Source organism: Aquila chrysaetos, chromosome 13, assembly GCF_900496995.4.
Source record: "Aquila chrysaetos chrysaetos chromosome 13, bAquChr1.4, whole genome shotgun sequence".
In the NCBI taxonomy this organism is placed as follows: domain Eukaryota; kingdom Metazoa; phylum Chordata; class Aves; order Accipitriformes; family Accipitridae; genus Aquila; species Aquila chrysaetos.
In genome coordinates this window covers 40736528-40752908 of record NC_044016.1, presented here as the reverse complement: position 1 = coordinate 40752908, position 16381 = coordinate 40736528, and the positions used below count along the sequence as shown (strand labels likewise).

Sequence of the window (16381 nt, the reverse complement as noted above, 5' to 3'; positions counted from 1 at the left end):
TCCTCCAATTTTGGGGTGTTTGTGGCCAGAGCAGCGGGGGTGACCCCAGGGAGGGGGACACGGGGGACAGTGCCCCTGGGTTTGGGGGAAAACCATGGGGATTTGGCACCTGCTGGGTGGTTTTTGCTGGGGAGGGGGGTTGGATCTTTAGCGGTACCCTTTTGCGGGGGGGGGGGATAGCAGCCAGGACTCCCTGCGCCTTTAGGGGAGGCTGTGGTGGGGTGTGCGACCCTACATAAACACGGGTGGGGCGGGGCCATCGGGGGGCGGGGCCAGCAGGGGCGGGGCCAGCAGGGGGCGGGGCGAGCACATGTGAGGGGCACCTGCCCCGGAGGTACCGGGGGGCAGCGGGGGGGGGGGGGGGGGGGGGGGGGGGTGGTGGTGCTGGGATGGGGGGCTGTGGGGCAGGGTTTGGGGCGGGAAGGGGGGGATTTGGGGCAGGATGTGGGGCAGGGGTCGGCGGGCTGTGGGGTGGGGGATTTGCGGGGGGGGCTGTGGGGCAGGATATAGGGCGGGGGGGGGGGTACAGGAGCCGGGCTGCCACCCCCGGGGTTTTCTCCAGCGACCCTACAATAACAACAGAGCGGGACCTGCACGGACCCCCACTAACGACCCTGCAATAACAACAGAGCGGGGACGCTGACACGGACCCACGGCCGCCGACCCTGCAATAACAACCTGGTACGGGCTCAGAACTGACAACCCTACAATAACCACCCGCTGCACCCCCACGGCCGGCGGCCCTCCCCGAAACACCCCCACAAACCCCCCTCCCCAACTCACAACACCCCCCCCAGACCCCCCCCACCCCGCTTCCCCCCCAAACCCTCCACCACCACCAGGCCCTCCCACCCTCCCCACCATTACCCCAGAGGGTCTGGCTGCCTCTGCCCCCCCCCCCCCCCCCCCAAAAAAATAAAACCACGACCCTTGCTTGCTGCAAAGCATTGTGGGGGGTGGCACAAGGCGCTGGCCTTGAGCCCCCCGGCCGGCCGGCGGGTCCCCCCGAGCGGGCGCCTGCAGAACAAAGGAAGCAGCAGCAGGAGCAGCAGCAGCAGCAGCAGCAGCAACAACGTGCAGCTCCACTGCAACACCCCCCGGGGTCGGGGGGGGACGACAATTTGCATCTTTATTTCAACCCCACTTTTCCTTCCACCCCCCCCCCCCCCATCCCACGCTGCCGTGCATGCACTTAGCTCCGGGTCGAACCCACCCGGCCCCCCGTTTCCAAGGGGGTGCCGTACCCCTTTTTTCCGGTAATGCTCTTTATATCTAAATGGGGGGGGGGATGACGACGGTGGTGGTGAAGCGGGGGGTGTTGCGTGGAAAGTTGCCGGTGTGCGGCTGAAGTTGCGCGGCGGCGGGGTGAAGTTGTGCGAAGCTGCGTGTTTTTAAGGGGAAAAAGAAAAAGAAAGAAGTAAAACGGGGTTGGAAAAAATAAGGGGGTGGGAATGGGGGGGGGGGCAGCACCCCCCCCCCCCCCGTTTTGGTAGGAGTTTGGGGGAAGGAGGGGTGGGGAGTCAGCGGGAGCCGCCCCCGGGGTGGAAACAACGTGGAAATTAAAAGTTGGGGCGACTCACGTCAGCCGGGTGCTTCACTCGGTTTCATCTCTGTCCCCACAGAAGTCACCGGCGTCCCCACGGCGGGGGGGACGGTGACGGCGTTATGTCCCTCTCGCCGAGCACCCGGTTCGTCTGCCAGCCCGGTCCAGCCGCCGGTTCCCCCCGCTCCCCCGCGGCGGGGGGGAGCCCCGAAATCTAACGTTCGCCCCGGGAGCGAGATGGAAAGGTGCGAGGGGCTTCGCCGGGAGGTGAGTGCTTCTCTGGCCCCCCAAACCCATCTGTGTGTGTGTGTCCCCTTCCTGGGATGTCTTTGCCTTTTTGGGGTGATTTGTGGCTTCTTTGTGGCGGTTGTAACGTCACTGTAACTTGTAGGGGGGCTCGTTGGGGTGGGCAGGGAAAGCCCTTTCTTGGTTGGTTGATGGCTTTATTTTTTTAAGGGTATTTCTGGTGGAAATGGGACCTTCTGCTGCCTTAAAAACCGCTTCGATGCCTTAACCCCCCCCCCCCAAAATCTTAGCTCGTCCCTGGGGCGTCCCCAAAACACCGCCGCCGGGTGGGTGGCAGCAGGACGCATGGGACAAAATCCACCTTTAAATTGAATTTCTTGGTATAAAAGAGCAAAAAGCTGCGCAAAACCCTCCTGGGTGCCGTCGGGGGGGCTCCCCCAAAAAAGAAGGGGGTGGCGAGGGAGGGGGCACTTGGGGAGGGCAGAGCCGTGCCCGGGGGGAGCATCGCCAAGCTAACAAGTCACGGCATTTTCTCCACCAAAAATTACAATGCCTTCCTTCGGTGCTTCTGGTTTTACCGGCCAGGGTGGTTGTAACCAGGATTTCTAATATCGCGCCCGTCGTGCCCAAGCAGGCAGGGGGACGGGGAGGGGGGGCTGCTCCGGCTGGGGGGGGGGTCTCTGCAGTGGAGAGGTGGGGAGGGAGAAACATCTCCTGCTTGGGGTTTATTTTTAGGACTTTGCACCCCCCCAAAACTGCTGCTGCTTTTGCTTTTTTGGGGGAATGGGGAACGAGCGGTCGCCTCGCGCCTCCGAGTTGTATCCGACAGGTTTTGCCCTTGGGATGGCTGGCGGGACGACGGGACGGGGCGGTGGGGACGTGGGGACAGGCGGCTCGGCCGGCGTTTGGCACATGGCAGGGCAGGGGGAAGGACTTTGCCCTTGGCAAAGCGCCGGTGAAAACGGCTGACGGTGGGGATTTGAGCCCTGGCACTTTTCCGGGGTGGGCGTGCTAAAAAAAAGATGACTATTATAAAGATGCTGCCGGAGCCGGGGTCGGCAGCGGTGGGATTCCCCCGGGAACCCAAGTGCCGGTGGGTCCCTGCCCGCCCCGGGCTGGTCCTGGTGGTGCCGGCGGCCGAGGGAGGGGTGCGCCGCGGTTCCCACGTCCCGGCGCCTTTCCCGGGGTGGTTTGGCAGACGAAGCGAGCCGGGGAGCCAGCCCCTTTCCCCAGCACCGGTTCTGCCCGTTCCTCCAGCTCGGCCAGGCCCGGGAAAGCCGGCGTCTCCCCTCGCACCTCCGTGGCTGGAGCCGCGCTCGTGCCGTCTCCCTTGGCGTTTGATTTCCACGCTGGGCGCGATGCATCCCCATCCACGAGGGCTTTGGGAGAGGAGGAGGAGAGAAGATGCTGGAGGTCGAGGTTTTGTTCCCCTCCCCGTCCCGCGGTGCCGACGGACCCTCTCCCACCCTCCCCGGGTGGCTCTCGATGCCTTTGCTATTTGCATAACTAATCAACTTCTTGAGAACCCGCTCATTACCGCCACAGAAAAATATACGGCAAAGCCTCGCTCAGTGCCGGGGAGCCACCGGTTTCTAACAAGAGCCACCCAAACTGCCCGGCAAAGATCGGGGCTGGTGGAGGGGATGATGCTCTGACCCATCTCCCCCAGCTTGGGGGGGCCAAACCTTAAATAAACCCCACAGGAAACTCCATTCCCGACAGGAACGGTTACACTGGGACCCCAAAACCCCTTTGCCGGGTGGTGATGGGACATGATGCAGCTCAAGGTGTCCCCGGCACATCCCCGGTGTCGGGAAATGAAAGCCCCTAACTGAATTTGGCAGGCTGTCTTGGTGCCAAACGCTGGAGATTAGGGATAATCTCATTTAAAGCATTACTAATAAAAAGTTACTAAATTTGTCCATCTCGAGGGGTTTCCCTGGTGGGTTGGGGTGGGGTTTTTTTTTCGCCGGCATGAAATCACCCCAAACCGGGTCTGGCATCTCCAAAAAAGCATCAGCGTGATGGATGGGATGAAGGATTTGCCGGGGTTCGTCTCATTTTTGGCCAGCGCATCCCGGTGTCACCCGAAGGACCGTCACCCGCCTGCCGGGGGGATGTCCTCCATTAATCCGGAGCGATGCTCGCCGTTACCATGCCTCCGCTGAAAATATTTCAGATCTCAGCTGTGATGTTAACAGCTAAAATGACTCGGGAGCAAATTGCCGGGTGGATGCCAGCGGACGCGCTGCCCTGTCCGGCTGGAGGAGGAGGAGGAGGATGGGAGGAAGGAGGTGTCTGCGTTAATTAAATCCCCGCCGTGTTTTCTGCGGCGACCTGTTGCATGGCGGTGCCGAGCTTGGCCGGGCAAAGGGGGTTTGCAGCCCACAGCGCTGTCATGCAAGGTTGGAAATTGGGGGAAAACCAGTTCCCGGCATGAGTTTATCCTATTTATTCCCGTGGGAGTCGCTTTGTTTGGAGCAAAGGTCGGATCCCAGCGGGCTCCGGCTTGGCATTGCAATAGGGCTCTCGGCTCACGCGTGGCCTTTTTGGGAAAAGATGAGCTCGAGCCAATATCACAGGGACGGGGGTGTCGGGTCCGTGGTTGCATTTTCTGCCGGGACACAGCATCTGGTTTATCCATCCCACTGGGCATTCCGCAGGCCTGAGGCTCCTTGGATCGCTCCTTCTGCTGCAAATCCCTTTGGAAAACAGTTTTCACCGGGATGCTCCTGGGAAACCTTTGGGACCTTTGAGTTTGTAGAAGTTTTGCCGGCGATTCAGCCGGTAATAGTCTTGGAAAACCCATAGTGGGCTGGAGCATCCCAGAGCATCACCTCTAAGCCCTGGATGGGGAAGGCTTTGGGAGAACTCGCTTTCCCGCTCCCCCTTTTCCTTCTCCCCCCCTCCGCCCCCCCCCCAAAATACACATGTGCATCGTAGCTGAGACCTGCCAGCTCCGGGCAGGGGTTGGAAAAGCTGGAGCTGATCCCATCAGGGCTGATTTAAGGACTCCAGCCCTGCCTTAACCCTTTCGCTGGCCCATTCCCACTGCTTTTCCCATGGGAAAACACCCCCCCCCCCGCCTTTTTTTCCTCACCGGGGCCTGGATTTTGGGGAGAAAGGGGCAGCCGGGCGACGCGGGAGGGTTCTTGTGCGGGATTTAAGCCTTGCAAAGCTCCGACTTCCCCAAATTAACCATGTCCCCAAATGAACGACATCCCCAAATGAATGAGGGCCCCCGATTAATGACGTTCCCAAATTAACGAGGGTGCCGGGGGTTTAACAGCAGGAAAATACTGGGGGGGGAGGCAAAGCGTGGTTTTGGGTGGCAAAAGCGTGGTTTTGGGGCTGCGTCTTGTTGTTCCCACTCCCCCGTGTGGGCTGCTGCCTCAGTTTCCCGGCGGGGGGGGGTGACACACACGCACACACGACCGGGGTTTGGGGGGTCCCCTTACCCCAATTTTTTTTTTTTTTTTTTGGGGGGGGACACACGACACGACGAGGCGTCGCGGCGTGGGGAGGAGGCACCTCCCCTGCGTGTCCGTGTCCGTGTCCGTGTCCGTGTCCGTGTCCGTGTCCCCCCCCGGCTCCTGCGCAGCGGCCGGGATCGACCGGCGGCCCCGGCGGGGGGAGCGGGCGGGGCGGTGTCGCGCTGCGTGGGGGGGGGGGGGGGTGTTTGCGGTGGGGGGGGGAGCTTGCGCGGAGGAGGGGAAGGAGAAGGAGCAGGAGCAGGAGGAGGAGGAGGAGGGGAGGAAGAGGGGGGGGGGAAGAAGAGATGCGCCGGTCAACCCCCCCCCCGGCTGCAGCAGGGCGGCGGTGAGGGAGCGCGGAGGAGAGGGAGACAAGATGGCTTCCTCCTGAGGGCCGGATCCGTGCCGGGGCCCGGCGGGGGCTGCGAGGGGGGCAGCGGCGGGGGGAGCGGCGAGGTAAGTACCCCCCCCCCCCAAAAAAAAAAAAAAGAAAAATATCCCCTCTGCATCCCCACTTGTGCGTTCCCCCCCCCCCCCGCATCCCCCCCCCTGCATCCCACCCGTGCATATCCCCCCCCCCATGGACATGCAGCCCCGGGTGCGGGCTGAGGGGAGGTGGAGGGGGGGGGGAAGGGGGTGAAGCCCCCCCACCCCCCCCACCCGCGGTGTTTGCGCGTGTTTTGTGGCTCCGCGGGCGCGGATGAGCAGCGGCGGGCGCGGAGGCGCGGCGGGGCCGGGAGGACAAAGCGGCGGGGACGGGGGGGGGGACGGGGGGGCCGGGGACACGGGACACACACACACACGCACCGCCCGGCCCGGCCCCGGCTCTGCCCTGCTCCCTTTTGGGGTGATTTTTGAGTATTTTCCTTCTTTTATCCCTTTTCTTTCTCTGCAGCAGCTGAGGGGGGGGGTGGATGGAGGTTGGGGGGGGGATAAGTCCTAACGTGCCCCCCCCTCCCCTTATTACCCCATTGCTCTTTCAGCTTTTTTTAAAAAAAAATTATTATTTTTATTAATCCTCTCCCCTCCATCCCCTAAATGTGCTGAGCTCAGAGGTACGGCGGGGTGATGCTAACAAGGGCGATGAGGCTCCCCTGGCGTGACGTCACCCTGACGTAACACGTCCGCTGGCAGCTGTCATCCCTCGTTGTGACGAGGACGCGGGGGTCCGGCGGGGTCGGCCCCCCCCCCGCTTTTCGTCACGCCGGGAATAACGGGGGGTAGGATGGAGGTGGGGAGAAAAAGCGGTTTGTCCTCTTTGGAGGGGTCTCGTTTGCCAGCCGAGGCAGCGGTTTGGGTTATCCCGGTGCCAAGAGCGGCGTGGTTTGGCGGCGGGTACGATCCGACTGGCTGCGGATGCTGGTGGCACCAGGGGACGTCCCCGAAGCCAGGGAGAGCGTGCCGAAACGCGTGGCCGCCCCGAAGTTTTGAGTCCGCGGTGAGCGGCTTCGGCACCACGTGTTTTCGAGGGACGGGGGGATGCTTCAGATCTTGCACCCGGGATGCGCCGGCGCGTGCACCCGCCTGCCCACCGACGCCGGAGCCGCCTCCAGATCCGCGGATGCTTTGCCAAAAAAAAAAAAAAAAAAAAAAAAGACCCCGTCACAGGTGCTGGGGTGCCGGGTACCGCGGGGTGCCGGGATGCGGCAAGCGCCAGTGCGGCCCCGAGGTTGCATCATGCTGGGGAGGGATGGGCAGCGCCGGAGCAGAGTCCTCACGGGTTGTTACGGTGGCCCCATAAACGAGCCCCGCTCTTGGCCTTTGGCACCTAATTAGCTGTGATGAGGTTTGTTTTTCGGATTACTGACCTGGACTCTTTATCGCAGGTAATTAAGGGGAGAGGTGGCTCGGAGGAGGAGCCGATGGGACCTTGGGAAAGCAAAATGTCCCCCCCCATGCTCTGGCCTTCCCTGGTGGGGTTTTGCTGGTCCCACTGGGGACGGGGTCGGTGAAGCAGTGGCGCGGTGCCTCTGGGATGTGCGGTTGTGCTGCAGGTTTGCGTCCCAAAAAGCCTTTCCCGGGGTGTCCCCAGTGCCGGCGTGCTGGGAGTGAGCTGTGCCCACGGCACTGGGGTCCCCTGCCTGCATGTGCTGGGGTCCCCAGTCCCTGTCCCCATGGCATCGGGGTATTCGGATTCCTGCCTGCATGTGCCAGGGTCCCCCGTCCCCATCCCCGCAGCATCAGGGTCCCTGGTCCCCTGCCTGTGTGTGCTGGGGTCTCTGGTCCCCATCCATGTGGCATCGGGTCCTCAGTCCCCTCTCTGTGTGTGCCGGGGTCCCCAGGCCCTATGGCATTGTGTGTCCCTGTCCCCGTAGCATCGGGGGTCCCAACCCGCTGCCTACGTGTGCCGGAGTTCCCCAGTCCCCGTCCCCACTGCGTCAGGGTCCTTGGTCCCCTGCGTGTGTGTGCCAGCGTCCCCATCCCTATGGCAATGGTGTCCCTCGTCCCCTGCCTGCGCATGGTGGGGTCCCTGCTCCTTGTTTCTGCAGTGTCGGGGTCCCTAGTCCCCATCCCTATGACATTGGGGTCCTCGGTCCCCTGCCTGCATGTGCCAGCATCCCCGGGCCCCGTTCCTATGGCAATGGGGTTCCCATTCCCTGCCCGCGCATGCTGGGGTCCCCGCCGTGTCCCTCGCTCCACGTGCGCGCAGGGAGCCTTTCGAGTGGGATGACAACGAAGGGGCCAGCGCCGAAGCCCGCTGTCCCTGTCCCCTCGCTGTCCCCACCGCGGCTCGGGATGCGGGCTGGGATGAGAGCCGATGTACCCCAAACCCAGCCCTCCTGGGGACCGGTCCCCACTCTCCCCTCCTCTGCCAGCTCTTTAATCTTGCTGCTTTGAGCTCGGTGCAAGAGGGTGCCAGACCATTTTTGAGGATGAAAGAGCTTTTTTTTTATCCCCCCCCTCCCCGGGCCGGCATCCAAGGGGAGATGAAATGAAATGGGAAGAGGCTGGAGGTGAAACAGCTGCGATCGGCTCCGTCCCCGCTCCACATCTGCCCGCCACGCCGCTGCCAGCCCCGCAAACCGAGCTCAACCCCAATTTTCTCCTCTCTCCCAGGGCCGAAACCTCCTTTCCCCGGGAGCCGGGATGCTTGGCGGTGGCGGGACGGGGCTGGCAGCGTGCAGGGCGGCGGGGATTTTGCAGGCAGGGTTCTGCCGGGTTGTCGGAGGGAGTCGTGTCGCGGGGACAATGCGGCGTGTTTGTTTGCTACAGCTAAAATGGCAGTTCTTAAGGGGAAAAAAAAAAAAAAAAAAGAGAGAAGTGCTTCTGCACATCCAGTCGCCGCATCTTTTGATTAAATGAGATTTTGCTGTCAAACGGGGGAGCTGGGGACCACGAGCTCCCGAGCCTGCAATTTCCATCGCAGCCAAATGAGGGGAAAAAAAAAAAACCCTGAACCACCTCAAGCCCTGAAAATGCTGTATAAAAAATGGATTGGAGCAAGTTGTAATTGCTGCAGTCATCAGCGCGGAGGCCGGGGGATGCTGTGTAATAGCTGGAGGGTTCGTCACCGCAGAGCTGGTGGCTGCTGGTGGCATGGCCCCTGTCACCACAGCCCCCCGCTTCCCAGCCTGGTGGAAAAGGATGGAGGAGCATCCCGGGAGCTGCGGCCCGTTGCAAACACTGTGCTGGAAGGCGATGGGGTGCAGAAGGGGGATGAGCAGCAACAGGGTGAGGGGCTTTAGAGACCTTGAGCCTCTTAGAAACCCCCGTTGGTGTTGCAATTAAAGCCGTTGCACTTAACGCCATTGCATCTAATGCCATTGCATTTAGCGCTGTTGCACTTAACGCCGTTGCACTTAACACCGTTGCATTTAAAGCCCTTGCAATTAAAGCCATTGCAATTAAAGCCCTTGCAATTAAAGCCCTTGCACGTAAAGCCGCGCCAATTAAAGCCATCACAACACAAGCCCTTGCAGCGGGGCCGACTTCTCCCACCTGTGCCGGACGCCTCGCCGAGCCTTCCCCGGTCGGGATGGTGCCATGAAGGCAGCTGCTGCTTGTCCCTTGCCTGTCCCCGTGCTCCTCGCCTGCATCCGCTGGCAGCCGGTGCTGCCGGCCGGAGCATGCTGCCTGCCCGCACATGGCTTTTTTTAGGTTTACAAACATGACGGCCCCGTGCACGCGCCGCTTCCCCCCCCTCCTTCCCCGTGAGTCATCAACCCCGTCACCGGGCCGGGGAAGCCGGAGGCGGCGTCGGCACATCCCCCTCAGCACTGATGACCCCAGCGGGGGAAAAAAAAAATCAAAATTAGATTTTTTTTTTTTTCCCCCTTTTTTTATCATTCCCATTCCTCTTTTGGCGAGCGAGATGGGGAGGATGCGGATGGCGACCGTGGCTGCCATCCTGGCTCGCGGGTGGCCCATGATGGGGTGTTTTCGGAGAGGACTGTGGCACCAGTTGGCGGGTGGGAGAGTTGAAACGCTGCCGGCTTCCTCGCCCAGCCGGCGACTGCGTTTCGGTAGCCTTGGATTCAAGGCGACGCTGATTGGTGCGGTTTTGGGGATGGGTGAGGTTTCAGGGGGGAAAAAGCCGGCAAGACCCCAAAATGTAGGCAGAGGTGCTGGCAAAAGCCTCGTCGTGCGGCTCCCCAGGGCCCGGTGCTGCCGGTGCCACGGCTGCCGGTGAGCGTGGATGTGCCGAAGCCCCCGCGGCTGAGCTCATCGCCGGAGCCGGTTGGCGTCGGGGCTGAGGTGGCTGCGGTGACTCAGCAGCGCCGGCGCTGAGTCAGCGGCACCGGCCCCCGGGGAGGCAGCCGGGATGGGGGGAGCTTTAAATTTTGGTGAAGAAAAAGCAGGGGTTTTTGTACAGCGTGCTGCAAAATGGTTTTGCTGGTGCCGAGCCAGTGTCCGTGCCACCGGCACATGTTTTCCACGCCGCGCGTCTTCCTCCAGCTTTGGAAAAGGGATTTCATCCAGAGGGGTCGCGTTTCCCACCCACCGTGAGATGCTTTTCCACATCGGGGACGGGTCGTGGCGGTGAAACCAGCTCTGGGTTTGGCAGAGCTGGCGTTTTCCCTGCTCCCAGACGGGGCAGGGCTGGGCTCCCACTCATCTCCCGGCTCCTGCCCGCCGGCCATCGCACCGCCGACTTGTCCGTGCTTGTCGGGCAGGAGGGCGGTGGCGCGCACGGTTCTCCTCCTCCTCCTCCTCCAAAAGGTCGGGCTGTGCGGCACGGCGGCGGCGTGAGGAGCCCCCACGTCCCGGGGAGGGGGGGGACACCGCAGCATCCCCCAGGTATGATGGGACGGGGATGGGCTGGAGGGGAGCCGAGCACCCATGGGTGCTGGGTGGCACATCTCTGACTTGCACCCGGGGGCCAAGAGGGTGCAGGGACTCCCCTCTGCTCAAACCGGGGGGGGGGCAAGACCTTGAAAATGGGGGTGCAGTTTGGTTAGTGCGTGGGTGCGAGGTGGCTTTCCTCCTCGCTCCCCCCAAATTGGCTTTCTCCGCCTGATTTGCAATGCAAAGCAATTGGCGGGGTGGAAATGTCTCCGGTGGGGGGGTTGGTGGGGCTGGAGGGGCCAGGAGGGGACGGAGCCTGGTCCCGCGGGGGACGCCGGCAGCACGGCTGCAAAATCTGGCCCAGCCCCGTGGGGGCGGCTGGGGTGGGACGGCAAACGCTGCTGGGCCAACGCTGCTGGGCCGGGTGAGAGGCGAGGCGAGGCCCCAGGCATTTCTCCTACGGCCCACGCGCTTCCCCCTTCCTTCTTCCCTCCCGGATGGGTCCTTCTTCCTGACCCTGTCCCCTTCCTCCCCACCCCCTTGCCCTTCTTCCCCTTGTTTCCCTTCCTCCCCATCTTCCTCCTCTTCCCCTCCTTCCCCATCCCCTTTCTCCCCTTCTTCCCCTTTCTCCCCATCCCTTTCTTCCCCTTCTTCCCCTTCCCCTTCTTCCCCTTCCCCTTCCTCTTCCTCTTCCCCTTCTTCCTCTTCCCTTTCTTCCTTTTCCCCTTCCTCCCCATTCCCTCCTTCCTTCCCCTTCTCCAGGGACAGAGCAGACACAGCTCCCCACTGAGCCGCCGCTGCCCACCAGCCGACAATTTGGCTTTGCCCAGCCGGCTCCGGCGCCAATCTGGTAGCCGAGCGCCGGCACGAGAGGAGCCAGCTGTGTTTGAGGAAAAAAACTGCTCCAAGAAACAAAAATAACGCCGTGGGTTTTTTTTTTTTTTTTTCCCTCCTCCTTTTCCCTTTCAAGAGCTCAGCTCCCTCCCTGCCCGGCCGGAGCCGGGAGCCTGACGCGGCTCTGTGCCGTGCCAAGCCTTTCCCCCTGCCCGCGCCAACTGGCGTCTCCCAGCTCGGCTCCGCGCCGCGGTGGGAAGGCACGCCGTAGTGGGAACGCACGCTGTGGCTTGGCTGCGGCAGCTTGCTTCCCAAAAGCTGCTCCAGTGGGAGCATCCGCTGGGGCATCGCTCGCCTGTCCCCAGTGCCGAGCATCCCTGCTCTGAACATCCCTGCTCTGAGCATCCCTACCCCAAGCATCCCTACCCGGAGCATCCCTTCCCTGAGCATTCCTGCCTGGAGCATCCCGATCCTGAGCATCCCTGTTCCGAGCATCTCTTCCCTGAGCATTCCCGCCCCGAGCATCCTGATCCCAAGCATTCCCACCCCAAGCATTCCTACCCTGAGCATCCCTGCTCTGAGCATCCCCACTCCGAGTATCCGTACCCTGAGCATCCCAGTCCGGAGCATTCCCGCCCAGAGCATCCCTGCTGCAGCCTCTCCAAAAGGGAAAAACCCTTTTCCTGGAGGAAACGAGGAGGATGGAGATGGGAACACATTTTTTTCCACCTGGAAAAAAATCCCCCATCTCCCTCGGAAGCTCCCGGCGCTGGCGGGATGCCAGTGCAGAAGCCGAGAGCGGGACTATATCGCGTTCAACTGCCTCGTTGTACTCCAGTGAGAAGGAAAAGGGGGTGAAATAATCGCCCTAGCGCTATCCGGAGAGGGGTTATGGCTACGGGGGTCCCCGAAAGTGCTCCCGGGGCTCGTGTAAAGCAGAGCCGGGCTTCCCGTGGCGTAAATCAGCTCAGCTCCCTCGGCATCGGCGCTATTCCGGCTTTTCTCCGGGCTAAATGAGGACAGGAGTGAGCAGCTCAGACCCAGCGCCGGGGTCAGCCGGGGCCATGGAAACAGCTTGGAAAACAAGGCGGGAGAGGCAGCCGCGGCCGCCCGCGGTGCCGGGAGGCAGTGGGACCGCGAGTCGGCGTGGTGGGTACCCCGGCCGGGGGGGAGCCGGAGGGGAGCTGGGGGCTATCGTGAGTCCGGCTCGGCGCTCGGGTTTCCCGGTTTTCCTTTATTTTCCGTTTTCAGGGGCGTTGAGCTTGGGTTTAGGGCATCTGCGCCGTTCGGCTCCTCTCTGGCATCACCCCTGCCGGTACCTGGGGACAGCGGCGGTGGTTTGGGACCGGGAGGGGTTTTTTTCCGTCTCTCGGGGTCCGGCGAGGCGAAGCGGTGCCCCCCAGGAGCATCAATCCCCGGGTGGACGTGTGCGCGATTTCGGCAGCTTTTCCTTCCCCGGCAAAGCCCTTCGGTGGCACCGGCCGAGCGGTTTGTTATTGTAGGGTCTCCTGCACTCGGGGATGCTCGGTACTTACCCCCCCCCCCGCGGTGCCCCCCAACCCGCCGTCCCAGTGGAGGATCCCCGGGGCTGTTGCCAGAGGAGGAAAACCACAAGCTGAGTGCCGGGGCTGGCCGGGCTCCACCGGCGCGGTGCGGGGCCGGCAGCCAAGCTGCCTCCTGCCTCTTGGCCGGCCCGTGCCGCTGGCTGGCAGCGGCACCCGCTGACCTCCCAAACACCCCGCCGTGCCCTCGCCGCAGCCCCGGCGCACGGCGTTGCGTGTCCCCCCTCCGCCGCCCGGATGCCACCAGGAAAGGCTCGGCATCCCCGCCGGTACGGTCCAGCCTTCCTCCGCTCTCCTCCGGCTCCCAAATTCTGCACTTTTAATAAAATTGAGCATTTTTTGTAGCGGGACGACACCAAGTGGCGTCTTCCAAGCCGCTTTGCGTGCGCCGAGTTGCTCTGTTCTCTGCAGCTGAGCTGTTTGGCTCCTGCCAAGGGATTTAATAAAACCCCAAAATATGTATACGGGGCAATTTTGGGGCTCTCGGCGGGGGGGAGCGGGTGTTTTTGGAGGACGAGGGATTTAAAAACCTGTTCCCCTGTTGGCTTTGGGTCGGTTTAGTTTGTTTTTCGTACAGCCCAGCGGGGAGGTCGAAAGTAATAATTTGAAATATAGAGATATAGACTATAGGATATATAGACTGCTGGCTCTATAGGGTTGTTGGATGTATAGGTCACTGGATATGTAGGGTTGCTGGATATAGTGGACTGTGTATTTAGGGTTGCTGAGTGTTTAGGGTTGCTAGAGATATGGGATTGAGGAATATATAAGTTGCTGGATACAACAAGCTGCTGGATATATAGGGTTACTGGATATGCAGGTTGCTGGATGTATAAGATCGCTGCTTATGTAGGGCTGCTGGATGTATAGACTGCTAGATGTGTAGAGTTGCTGGATATATAGACTGCTGGCCATATAGGGTTGTTGGATGTATAGGTTGCTGGATATACAGGGTTGCTGGGTATATGGGATTTGGATATTTAGGGCTGCTGAGTGTTTAGGGTTGCTGGATATATAGGTCTGCTGGATATATGAGATTGCAGAATATATATGTTGCTGGATATAACGAGTTGCTGGATATATAGGGTTGCTGGATATGCGGGTTGCTGGATGTATAAGATTGCTGATTATACAGGGCTGCTGGATATGTAAGGTTGCTGGATGTGTAAGGTTGCTGATTATATAGGGCTGCTTGATATATAGGGTTGCTGGCTATATGTTGAATATATAAGATTGCTGGACATATAGGTTGCTGGTTATGTAGGATCGCTGGATATGTAGGGTTGTTAGATGGGTGAGATTGCTGAACATGCAAGTTGCCGGGTATATGGGTCAGTGTATCTATAGGGCAGCAGGAGCTGTAGGGCAGTGGGATCTATAGGGCCACCGCCGGCGGGGGCTGCTGTTCCCCGCCGCAGCCGCGGAGCCGCGGCCATCCTTCCCCGCCGGCTCGCGGGACCGGGGTCCCCCCCGTGTCCCCCTGCGGGGTGTCAAGGCGCCTTTCGGGGCCCGGCCAGCGCCCACGAGCTGTGGGGGCCAGCGTGGGGCCCTCCGCCGTCCGTCCGTCCGTCCCTACGTGCGCGCAGCGCCGGGGCTAATGGCTCCTCCAGCTGGTTTTGCAGGGGGCGGGGAGGGCCGGGGCGGCTGAGGCTTGAACAACTCGTTTCGTCTTTCCTCACCGAACGGTCCCGCCATCGCCTCTGGCTTCACCTCCCGCCCCGCACACGTAAGTGCCGTGCCGTCCGGCCAGAGCCGTACCCGAATCCGGCACCGTGCCCCCGCCGGGGCTCCCCCCCGGCACTCGCCGGGTTATAAACGGCTCCGGACTATTCCCAGGGAGCGCAGCCCAGGCTGGAAACCCTCCAAGCCGGGCTCTGCGTGTGTGGTTATTTTTTTTTTTTCCCTTCCTTCCCTCTGTTTACGGCATTTAAAATGGGGAAAAAAAAAAAAAAAAAAAAAAGAAGAGGAAAAACAGATTAAAAAAATAAATGTTTTCATCCTCAGGGGGATTTTCCCCCTTTTATAGCACCTGGAGGATGCAGAAGGGACTGTGCAGGAGCCGAGCAGCCAAGCTAACCCGAACCAAAGCGCTTGGTTTTCTCTTTATTTTAATTTATTTCCCTCCCCCCTCCCCAGCTTTTATTCTTTTCCGGGGCAAATGGAAGGAGGTTTGGGCAGGCAGTGCTTTTTCCGGGGAAAACGGGCCGAGGCGTGGAGGAATAGGTGCCCACGGCAGCGATGGAGGGATTTCTGTGGATGCTGCTGGAGTGAGTCGGGATGGGGAGGGGGATTGATTTTCGGGGAGAAGCCGCGAGGTCTTTCCATCTCCCGGCCTGCGGGGCCAGGAACAAAAGGAGCTGGATGAGAGAGCCAGGAAAAAAAAAAATTATTTTTTTTATATATATAAATATTTTTCCCACCCTCCCCCCCATCCCCCCCTTACATTTGGGGAAGGTTGTGGCTTTCGGATTAACCCTTTAGGAGCTGGGGGGATGCTCACTCCTGCCTTGTGTTTGCAGGGTGAACTATTTTCCTGCATTCCCAGCCTGGGTCGATAACCTGGTTTATGGGATGGAGCAGCCCAAGGTGCCACCCTGGCCCGGCGGCTGTTTTTTGGGGCTTCCCCTGCCATTACCCAGCAGGTTCCCTGCCCTGGGTAGATCCTTGGGGCCAGCGTCTGCTCCCCACCCAAGGCAAAACAGGTTTGTCATCGTTTCTCCAGGCCGGTGTCACCACCGCGATGGTGGGGACCCTTCGGGGCACGAGTGCGTCCCCCCAAGGTCTTGGAGGGGGCTCGGGGCATTTTTCTGCCTGCCACCATGTGCCGCTTGGGAAAAACCCTTTTGGCTGGGGAGGAGGAGGAAGATGACGGCGTAGGAAGGACGGGCGAGGCTGTTTCTTCCTCGGTTTGCAAAGGAGAGCGGAGGCGGCGTGTTGTCCCCACCCTGCCCAGGCTGCCGTTTCGCCACGGCACAAACCGGCAGCGAAGCACTCGCTCCCCAGACCTGATGGACCGGTCCCATCGCTGGCAGCTCCATTGCTTGGCTCCGGGGATGCTGCGAAGGGGCCGAAGCCGGACCCCCGATAAAGCTGCGGCAGCATCGGGGTGAGCCCTGTGCCGGAGTGGGGCCACGGTGATTTGTACCGGTGCTGTGTTCCCTTGGGAGTTTCCCCCCACCCCGGGGAGCGGGGGATTTTGGGGATATAATCGTGCTGGGAGTGGTTCCTCCTCGGTTTTGCCAGGGTTTCGCCACAGTCAGCAGTGTGCTTATCTCCGGCGTAGAAACCAGCTGCGCTCAAGCGTGCAGCTTCGCTCACCCTCTCACCCCAAAGGACGCCCGTGCCAAAGCCGGTGGGCTGGTGGCTGAAGGGTTAAACGCGGCTCCATCGCCAACAGCCGTGCACCGTCAGCTTGCTTGAACACGGAGCCGTAACTCGGGGTCTCCTGGCGAGTCCGGGCTGCGGATCCTTCCCACCAGCCGGTACCGGCACCGTCC

The 16381-nt window shown here is 61.4% G+C and overlaps 2 protein-coding genes across 3 annotated transcripts in view; both read left to right on the top strand.

Moving 5' to 3' along the window:
- Positions 1 to 5613: 5613 nt before the first annotated feature.
- Positions 5614 to 16381, top strand: part of TET3 (tet methylcytosine dioxygenase 3) — a 25116-nt gene continuing 14348 nt past the window's right edge. The window contains 1 exon segment of the mRNA XM_030035940.2: positions 5614 to 5718. The gene's annotated coding sequence lies outside the window, so the exon portion shown is untranslated.
- The window catches only part of LOC121233754 (branchpoint-bridging protein-like), a 22406-nt gene continuing 18559 nt past the window's right edge, over positions 12535 to 16381 (top strand). For both annotated transcript variants that reach the window (XM_041128438.1, XM_041128437.1), the window contains exon 1: positions 12535 to 12540. The gene's annotated coding sequence lies outside the window, so the exon portion shown is untranslated. The remainder of the gene's footprint in view (positions 12541 to 16381) is intronic.